Source organism: Orcinus orca, chromosome 2 (genome assembly GCF_937001465.1).
Source record: "Orcinus orca chromosome 2, mOrcOrc1.1, whole genome shotgun sequence".
Taxonomy (NCBI): Eukaryota; Metazoa; Chordata; class Mammalia; order Artiodactyla; family Delphinidae; genus Orcinus; species Orcinus orca.
Genome location: NC_064560.1, coordinates 197,279,606 through 197,289,544, shown reverse-complemented (window position 1 = coordinate 197,289,544; position 9,939 = coordinate 197,279,606).

Genomic DNA, 9,939 nt, shown 5'->3' with positions numbered 1-9,939 from the left:
GGCTTCTGAATGAAGGCCTCATTCATGTCACCACCCGCCCCCCTCCCCGGGAGCCTGGCCGCCGAGTCCAGCACGTGCTGAGCTGGCGGGGCACAAGCGGGCACACATGCTAAACTCCTCTCTGTTTGCACAACTGGGCTCTCGTCTTTCTTCTGAACAGTGTTATTTTAGGAAAGTTTCCCAAACAAATTAGGCTTTTTCTAAAAGCCCGCCCTCCCTAAGGGGCCTTGGTTTTTAGCTCAAACGCTGCTAATTCTGGTTCCACCTCAGGGACCCAAATCTTTAAGGCTCCACCCTCATTTAAAAAGGAGTGTTCCTGGGCTTCCCTGGTGGCGCAGTGGTTAAAATCCGCCTGCCAATGCAGGGGACACGGGTTCGAGCCCTGGTCCAGGAAGATCCCACATGCCGCGGAGCAACTAAGCCCGTGCACCACAACTACTGAGCCTGTGCTCTAGAGCCCGCGAGCCACAACTACTGAGCCCGCGAGCCACAACTACTGAAGCCCGCGCGCCTAGAGCCCATGCTCCGCAACAAGAGAAGCCACCGTAATGAGAAGCCCGCGCACTGCAACGAAGAGTAGCCCCCGCTCGCCGCAACTAGAGAAAGCCCGCGCGCAACAACGCAGACCCAATGCGGCCAAAAATAAATAATTTTTTTTAAAAAAGGGGTGTTCCTTTAGGGAGCCCCAGCACCCCTCCCACTGCTCTTGGAAAGCCCTGCCCGGACCAGCCTGCCAGTTTCCCTGCAAAACTGCAGCTTCCCACCCTCCCTGGCTCCGTCCCTCACACACCCAGGGCAATCAGACTTCCCTTCTCCAGTTTGCCTAGAGCTTAGAGATCTTCCCAGTTGCTTTGGCCAATGGGCGACGGGAACCTGTGGACAGTGTTTTCTCCCTTCCATCCCCCAGACATATGTTCTAGACAAGTGTTTTCAGGCGGCCTCTCTGAAGTCATCCCAGGAGAGAGAACAAAGGCGGGGCTTCCTCCAAGTTGTACCAGCACAGCGATGCACCCCCCAACGTATGCACCCCCATTCTCGCACTCTGATATTCTGGGAATATATTATATGTATTACCTATATATACTCCTATATATAATATAATATAGGCACTGCCGATTCCCCAAAAGAAAAGAGCCCCGGAATAACTTGTTCTGAGGCAAAGCCAGGTTTCCTACCTCTTGCTACCTGCTACCTGGACAGTCTCTGTTGGGTCTTGGAAGGGGGAGTTGAGGGACTAATACCTATAGGGGTTGGGGGTCTGGGCTTGGGTGATTTTAAGACAACCCTTTCAATGCAGGGGTTGGCAAAGGTTGTTTTGTTTTGTTTTCCCTCAGGATTTTTTTAAACTACACATAACATGAAATTTACCATCTTAACCATTTTTATGTGGCATTAAGTACATTCACATGCTTGGGCAGCCATCTGTCCCCAGAACTCATTTCTTTTTTTTAATATTTATTTTATTTATTTATTTATCTGGCTGCGCTGGGTCTTAGTTGTGGCACACGGGATCTTTGTTGCCGCGCGTGGGATCTTAGTTGCGGCACGCGGGATCTAGTTCCCTGACCAGTGATCGATCCCCAGCCTCCTGCATTGGGAGTGCGGAGTCTTAACCACTGGACCGCCAGGGAAGTCCCCAGAACTCTTTTCATCCTCCCCAACTGAAACTGTGTCCTCATTAAACACGAACCCCCAGCCCCCTCCCCCAAGCCCCTGGCAACCACCATTCTGCTCTCTGTCTCTATGAATCTGACTCCTCTGAGGACCTCATCTAAGTGGAATCATACAATATTTGTCCTTTCGCACTGCCTTATTTCACTTAGAATAATGTCTTCAAGGTTCATGCATGTTGTAGCCTGTGTCAATTTTCCTTCCTTTTTAGAGGCTGAATAATATTCCGTCATATGAATGGACCACATCTTGTTTATACATAGCCATCGATGGACACTTGGGCTGCTCCCACCTCTTGGCTATTGTGAATAGTGCCGCCGTGAACAAGCATGTACAAATATCTATCTGATTCCCTGCTTTCAATTCTTTTGCGTATACACACAGAAATGGAATTGCTGGATTTGGTAATGCTATGTTTAATTTTTGGAGGAATCTTGGTCAAGGTTTTGCTATAACAGCTTAGGATGGGTGGACACAGTGAGGGGAGGGTCTGAAAGTGGGTCTTGATGAGTAAACAGTGGATCCATAAGTGAGCAGCCCTCCCCCCTTTGAGGGATCCACTGACCCGAGAAGGAAACGTGGGTCCATATGGGCACCCGCTGTCCTGTGAAGGGGGTGGGTTGAGCGACCCACTGTGTGGATAACTTGATGTTCACACGTCATCCTGTGGTTGACAGACTCGCTGCTGATCCTGAGATCACACCTCCTGGTGTTCACGCCTCCGAGTGTGGGCGGGACCCTGACTTGCTTGTAAACAGAAGGCAGCGGCAAAGGGAGTGTGGAAAGCACATGAGGAAGTTATCCACGGCTTCGTCTTATCTTCCTGGGCAAGAACGTCCTAGAGCCGCCCCTCCTGTGGACATGGTGGTTGTAGGTCCCGGTCCCGATGGATGCTCTGCGTGGATGCTGGTAGGTGGGTTCTCATGCTCTACCCGCCCCTCCGCCCCCCACGCCAACAAGAGACGCTTTCCTGCCCCAAACCTACCCCACCTCATCCCGTATCAGGACCAAGGCTTCTGCATGGCCAGGAACCAGGGACCGAGCTGGCCTGGGACCACCCTGGGCGGCCGGGGCTCTCTTCCTTTCTCCTCCCCTACTGCCAAGAGCGGCAGATTCTTCTTTCCAAAACCGCCACACAACCTTCCTGCTACCAGAGCGCTCTCCCCACCCGGCCCTCACTTTTGGGGCATGATGGTGGCGATGGTTGCCCAACCCTGTGAATTTAGTTAATCCCACTGAACTGAACACCTGAAGACGGTTAAGATGGTAAATTTTATATTGCAGACGCTTCCCCTGACTGCAGTCTCCAGGTCCAAATAGAGGGCCAGGAGTAACCGCTCCCCCTACACCCGCCCACGATTGATTTGCTTGTTGCCTTATGTCTGTCTTCCCTACTAACACGTGAGGGCGGGGATGCTTCTTCATGGCGATGTCCCCAGGTGCCACATCAGAGCCTGGCACACAGTAGGTGTACAGAGAACGGCTACTGAATGAATGAATGGGGGCGTGATGCACAGGACCCACGGATGACGGCAGGGAATCATGTGGTGGGGGGAGCAGAACTGAGCCTGGGTAGGGGCATCCCTTCCCAAGACAGGATGAAGGGCTGGGGTGGGGATGGACACAGTCTGCCTCGGTTTCCCCTGTCTCTCCGGCCTGTTAGTAACAAGTGTCCCAGTTTGAACGTAAAGTACAGGGTTACTGACCTGGTGACCTCAGTCCACCTCAGACTCACCATGGAAAACCAGGGGGAGGGACGGGACCCAAGAGAAAGTTCAGTCTGGGTGCTGAGATCCCAGAAGAGATGAAGGAGCTCATCGAAGCCTTTCCCCGAGAGATCCTTCTAGAAACTTCTTCTCCTTGAGACGACCACCGTCGTGACTTGAAGGCAACTGAGGTGGGGGCTTCCTGGGCACGTGCCCAGAGGCGTCAGCGCCTGCCCTGCTCTCCACGATACAGCCGGCTGCTGTGATGATGCTGACAGTGGTGGACAGGGGCGGGCATGGCCCGGGGCATGGCCCTCAGCTCCGCACGGCCCCCTCCCATGCCAGGCCTCCCGACCGTCAGCACAGAGGAGAGGGTCTCTTCCCGGAGCTCCGGCTGCCTCCTGCTTGGGGGGCGCTTCACCCGCAGACTCAGAACCTCCGGGGACATGCTCTCCCGTTCATGCCACCAGAGCCTCTGAGGTGACTCAAACTCAACCCTATTTTTCCGCAGCTGGAGCCGTGGCGATTCCCCACCGGAAAAATACCTGGGCCACACCCAGAAGGCGGAACAGGTAGTTCAACTCCAGGAGGGGATGGTGGGTAGGCAGGGGGTCCACCCCGGGCCTGATGGGACCCCTCACCTACAGTGTCGGGAGCCGGGGCTCACGGCCACTGAGGGGCTCGCGAGCAGCCCGGGGTGCTCAGGAAGTCCACCTGGGACCAAGGATCGTGAAGAGGGGCCTTTGGAGCCTTGCCTGGGGCCTCCCCTTCTCCTCAGTCACTGACGGCCTCCCACATTTCTCTACCCTCCCTCCATCCAGGCACGTGTTCCCTGGGCCCTGCCCCAGGCTGGAAACCAACAGTGCAGATGCAGGCTCTGGCCGAGCTCCAGGAAGCCCATTTCCACCCCATTGATTATCCCTGAGATGCCCGCCACCCAGGCCACGTGGCCCTGGCTGTCTGGTGACCCCGCTCCCAGCTTCCGGGCCCTGGGTGACAGCGCTGAGGGTGGGAACTGTGGCCCAAGGATCCAGCCTCCCGGGGGCACATAAGTCAAGCGAGAGTTATGATTAGGTGACGAAAGTGTGAGAGCGGCGGTGTGCTCTCTCCCCAGGTGGGGGCTGGGTGGAGGACACACATCCACCCAGGCTCTCGGCAGGATCAGAGGAAACACTGTGAGCGTGGCCTCCCAGGCAGAGGCGTGGCGGCTGCCTTCTGAGTAACCCCGAGTCATCCCTCCCCCAAGGCGGCTCTGGCCCCGGGTCCCTCCATCGGCCCTCAGGAAGGGAAGGCGCTGATGGTGGCACCCCAGGCATCTCCCGGCCGAAGCAGGATGTGTCTGTGCTTCGTCTGGAATCAAGCGCGGTGGCCATGAGCCTGCCAGGCCCCAGGGGTGGGGTCCTGGGAGGCATGCACATTGGAGGTCAGAAAAGTCAGGCAGGAGGGGGCCTCCCCAGAGCCAGCAGGGCTGGGAGCCAAGGGGCCACGGCTCTGCAGCGGGAAGGTGGGCACTGGGGCCCTGGTCTGGCGGCTGAGGGCTGGTGGGTCCTGTCGTCCCCGCTGCCTGCTTCCGGACTCTGCTCACTCTGGTGTCCAGTGCCCCCTCCACATTGTGGCTCCAGGATGAGCTTTCTCGGCTGCAGGCCTGACCCAGTCCCCGACCGCATCCACAGCGGTCACTGGGCCCCCTTCCCCTGCAGCACACAGGGCAAGCTCCGTGTCTCCCGTGACCCTCTCCCAGTGCCGCCTCACCACCCTGCACAGGCATCAGCCCGTGCCACTCTGTCTCGCCTCCACGCCTTTGCATGCAGTGTTCCTTCTGCCCAGCAGGCCCTCCTGCCACCCCAGCCGGCAAAATCCTCCTTTCAGTCCAGTTCAAAGCTGGGAGGCCGTTGGCATCTGACCGTCCAGCCTTCATCTGAAAGGCAGTGAGGGGGGGGTGCTCTCTGCCTGGATCACACACCCACTTCACGCTTGTTTCTGTGATCGTCCCCTCAGCAGAGTGCAGGTGCCTTTAGGGCCCAGATATGGCCCCCACCCCCCCACCCTCAACCACAGGGGCTGGCACTGAGTAGCTGCTCAGTAAATATTAAATGAAGGAATTAATGAATGAGGCCCTAATGAAAAGCTAAAAATGGAATTCCCCTCCTGGGGCCTGACCCACTTTCGGAGATGTCACCAGCTGCCCGGCAAGGCAGCATCGATTCTTCTGATGTGCACTGCTGTCACCTCAACGCCCCTCTGATTGCGGCTGGCTCTGGCCCCTAGCGCAGGGGAGCTCTGGGCAGGGCAGGCCGGGCAGGCCCAGGCCACTGGGCTCACTAGGACAGGAGGGACGACCCGGCTGTCAGAGGTCCTGAGGCTTTGGGGTCATTTTGTCCGTCCCAGCTGCCAAGCCCCTCACGTCCTGCCGTGTGTGGATTCGGGGTTCCCTGACCCGGTTGTGCCTCAGTTTCCTCAACTGGAAAATGGGGTGACATTGCTCACAGGCATGTAGACAAGGGGCCGGCATGGTGTTTCTGTAAAATGCCAGATAGTAAATATTCTAGGCTTTGTGGGCCAAACCATCTCTGTCGCAAACACTTGTGCTGCGGTGGCAAGGAAGCAGCCACAGACGAGATGTAAATGAATTCGTTTGGCTTTGCTCCAGTAGAACTCTATTTATGGACACTGGATTTTGAATTTCATATAATTTCACGTGTCATGAAATCTTCTTTCTATTTTTTTCCCCAACCATTTAAAAACATAAAGACCATTCTTAGCTTGCAGGATGTATGAAAACAGACAATAGGCTGGATTCAAGCCACTGGCTGTCTTTGAACTAGATTACAGAAGTGCTCCCTAATGTCCTCGTTCCCAGCATTATCGTGTTTCTGACTCTTTGCCTCCAAACGGAGGCACTGGGAGATTTGATATTAAAATAACTGTTTTGTTAGTCATTTACCCAACACACAGTATTTGTGCTAAGAAATCACCATTGATAGATGGAGGAGGTTGCTGGAGTGGTAGTGAGCTCCCCATCCCTAGGGGTGTGCAAACAGAGTGGATGACTAGGACAGGGAAGCCATACAGAGAATTTACGCATCAGGTAGGGAGTGCAGGAGAGTGTCCACTGAGCCCCCTTTTGCCAGATTATGGACAATGTGCAGGCCTCTGACCTCAGCTGGACCTGGAGGGCTGGACCCCATCTTCTCCTGCCGCATGCCCCATGCCCAGGCCCCGTCCTCAGGCCCTGAGCCCAGGGGTTGGATAGAGGGTCGATGCCCAGTGTGCCTGGCAGCATGCACCCCTCGAGCTCCGGGAGGGACTCAGTCCCAGCTGCTGCTGTCTCACTTTGGGTCCCCAAAGGCAATCCTGAGACAAGGATTTGGGTGCAAGTTGTTTATCCGGGAGGAGATTCCAGGAGCACATGGGGAAAGGAGTGGGGTGGGCAGCAGATTCATACGGGCTGTGTCAATGATCCGTTACCACTGTGGCTCACCTTGCAGGAGACCCTCAGAGAGAAGGTGGGGGACACCCTCAGGCACAACCCACAGCCCGAAGAAGAAACTGGGTGCTTATCCGCCACTCCCACCCCCAGCTCTGGAGCGGCACCTCACAGCTGCCCAGCGCTCCAAGGCCAGGGAACCCTCTGCGGGATAATGCAGGTACTTGAGGTGGGATGGGGACAGCTTACCCAGACGCTGCTCACAGCTCAGGTTCCCCCGGGGTGGGCGGAGGGCATGGCCAGTGCTGCACTGAGGGCCTAACTGATGCCAGCTCTGGCTCCCGCACAGGGCCCTGCGGTGCACAGAGAGCCAGACCTAGGCTCCCCTCCATCCAGTTCCATGCTTTTGGGTGTGTGGCCGTGGCTGCATGGCTTTCCTCTCTGAGCCTTAGCTTCCTTGTTGTAATACACACACACCCCCAGGGTTGTCATGAGAACTAAATGAGATGATAACGCCTGAGCACGGCAGACAGAGCCTGTGCATCACAGATGCTCGATCAATGACGGTGCACTGTCACTGTGTCCCCTTGGCTGCCCACGTATCTGGCCAATTGAGCCTCAGTTTTCCACAGTTGACCCCAACCTCACTCTAAAAAGTGACCAGGGTTGGCTTAAGCCAATCAGCATGTTCCCCCCGCCCTGGCTATTGTGATTGGTCAGGGATGGGCATGTAGCCTAATTCTAGCCAATAAGAGAAGAAAATTCAGGATGTGTTTGGTGCTACTGAAAATGACTCTCTCTCTGCCCCGGGATAGGGTGATGGGGAGATTTAAGCATGTGGGGCAGACATTTTGCTACCAAGAGGAGAGCAGCTGGTGCTGCTAGGGGTACCATTTGGAGCCCAAAGAGGAAAACAAGTGGAGAGACAGAATACAGTTGGGTTATGGTGATAGTCTTTTGAGCTGCTGGATCAAGCCTGACCTGAAGCTTCTAAACTTTTCAGTTACATGAGCCAATAAATTGCCTTTATGTTGAAGCCACGAGGAGTTGTTTTTTTGTCCTTTGCAACCTAAAGAGTCCTATAGCAGATAGAGCATCCCTCCTGGTTGCCTGAGGCCCAAGGGCAGGGCCATAAAATACAGGGTTCACTGAATAGACACAAAAAGCAAGGCCTTCTCAGGCTGGGCCAGTGGGCAGGAGAGGAGGCTGGAAAGCTCAGCTGGGCTTCTGCTCGTCACTGCAGCAAAATCACTCAGTTCAGCTACTATGAATCTGAGAGGCACTATGAATGACTGGCTTGGTGGCCGGCCAGGAGCTCCGGGTGTAACTCCTGTCCCAGGGACGAAGCGACGGCAACGAGGAAGGTGAGCACCGCCCACATTCACAGTCCCACGCAGCCAGCACGCCACTCGGCAAACACAACCCACGGAGGACAGACAGGAGCTCTTTCCTTCCCTCTCCATAATTTCAGAAGGGGAGAAAACCTCCAGCGACACAGCCCACGTTGATCACTGTTATCACTTTTCGAAGACTTGCAGACCTCAGGCGCCGCTCCCAGCCCGGAAACAGAGGGTGGAGGGAGGGGAGGGGCGTGTGGGAGGAAGATGGAGGCCGGGAGTCCTGCGGTTCAGTTGCACTTAGAAATCTCCAGCTTTGCTTTACACGGTTAACACGTTTGTACCTCCAGAGACGCTGCTGAGGAGGACGGGTGTGAGAACTGTGGGGGCTTTCTTTTTGCAACAATAATAGTGAAATAGCCACAAGGGCTCAGCGTTTAACCCGTACGTGAGCCGGCTCCTCGGCCAGGCCGGAGCTGCCTGTCTAGGACGGAGACAGCGCGCATGGGATGTCTCAGCCCAACTCCCAAGGTGTCCGCTGCTCCGCGTGCAGGTGACCCGGTGGCCATGAGACCCCAGAGAAGGCCAAACAGAGAGCAAGTAAATGCTCCCAGTAGGCAGAGGGCAGGGCCTCTGCAAGTTTCGGTGCTTGGAACCGGGTGGCCAGCCCGCCCACGGAGGAGGGGAAGGGGGTGGGAGTTATTGAATGAGGCAGGCACCAGGGTGGACGTTTTTGGTTTTTTTCTTTTTTTTTGGCTCTACCCCGCAGCATGTGGAACTTCCCCGACCAGGGATCAAACCTGCACCCCCAGCAGTGGAAGGGCGGAGTCTTAACCACTGCACCACCAGAGAAGTCCAGGGTGGACGTTTTACATACATTTTATTGACCCCTGAGTTGTCAATATTAGACCCATTTTATGAAGGGGTAAACCCGAGGCTGAGAGGCAGTATGACTGGCCCAAGGTCACTCAGCCACTCTGAACCAGACTGGGACTGAACCCTGCTCTGACCCACCCGGGCCCACCAGCCCCACTTTTCTCCCTCAAAGAGTCCAATCCTCCCCAAACCCATTCCCGTCATGCTCAGTTTGCGCCATCCCCTACCTTGCTGCCATCAACCCAGCCCCTCCTCCAAGTCATCCTCTGCCAAACCCCCATGGACCCGGGCACCTGGCAGGGGCAGCGAGACGTGCAGGAGGGACTGAGGACACATGTCACTGATTGGAGCCAGGGGACCTCCTGGGGCTTCCTGTCACTGTGCATGTGTTGGGATCTACGAGTTGCTCTTTGGGACCCCACTGAGGGCATCCTTTGACCCCCAAGCAGTAAAGCAGGACCCCCAGTGACACTAGGTTTCTTGACTGTGTCTCCTGCCCCCGACACACGCACACACAGCTGTGGTCTGAAAGCTGCTGGTTCAGGAGCAGCGGAGAGCGCCAACCCTCCCTCGCCCCTGGCCCCCATCTCCCCCGACCCTCCCCGGCCCCCCGCAGGGACCTGCCGGCTCTCAGCCCATGGCAGGCCTCGCACAGCCTTGCCCAGGAGCTGCTGGAAGGCAGCGTGGCCCCGGCACAATGGCAGGGATCAGGGACAAGCTGGAGGGCGTCAGGGAGGCCCCTGGAGCGCCATCTGCTCCTGTGCCCCGAGCACGGTGGGCTGCAGAGAGGCGCGTGAGCCGGCAGCTAGGACGCCGGCAAGGGCCGCTGGGCTGGCAGTGCCCCCCCGCAACCCTGATGCGAGCAGAGCAGGGGCCACTCCTGCCCCGCCAGTGGGCCTGCAGACCCGCACGGGGGAGGGAG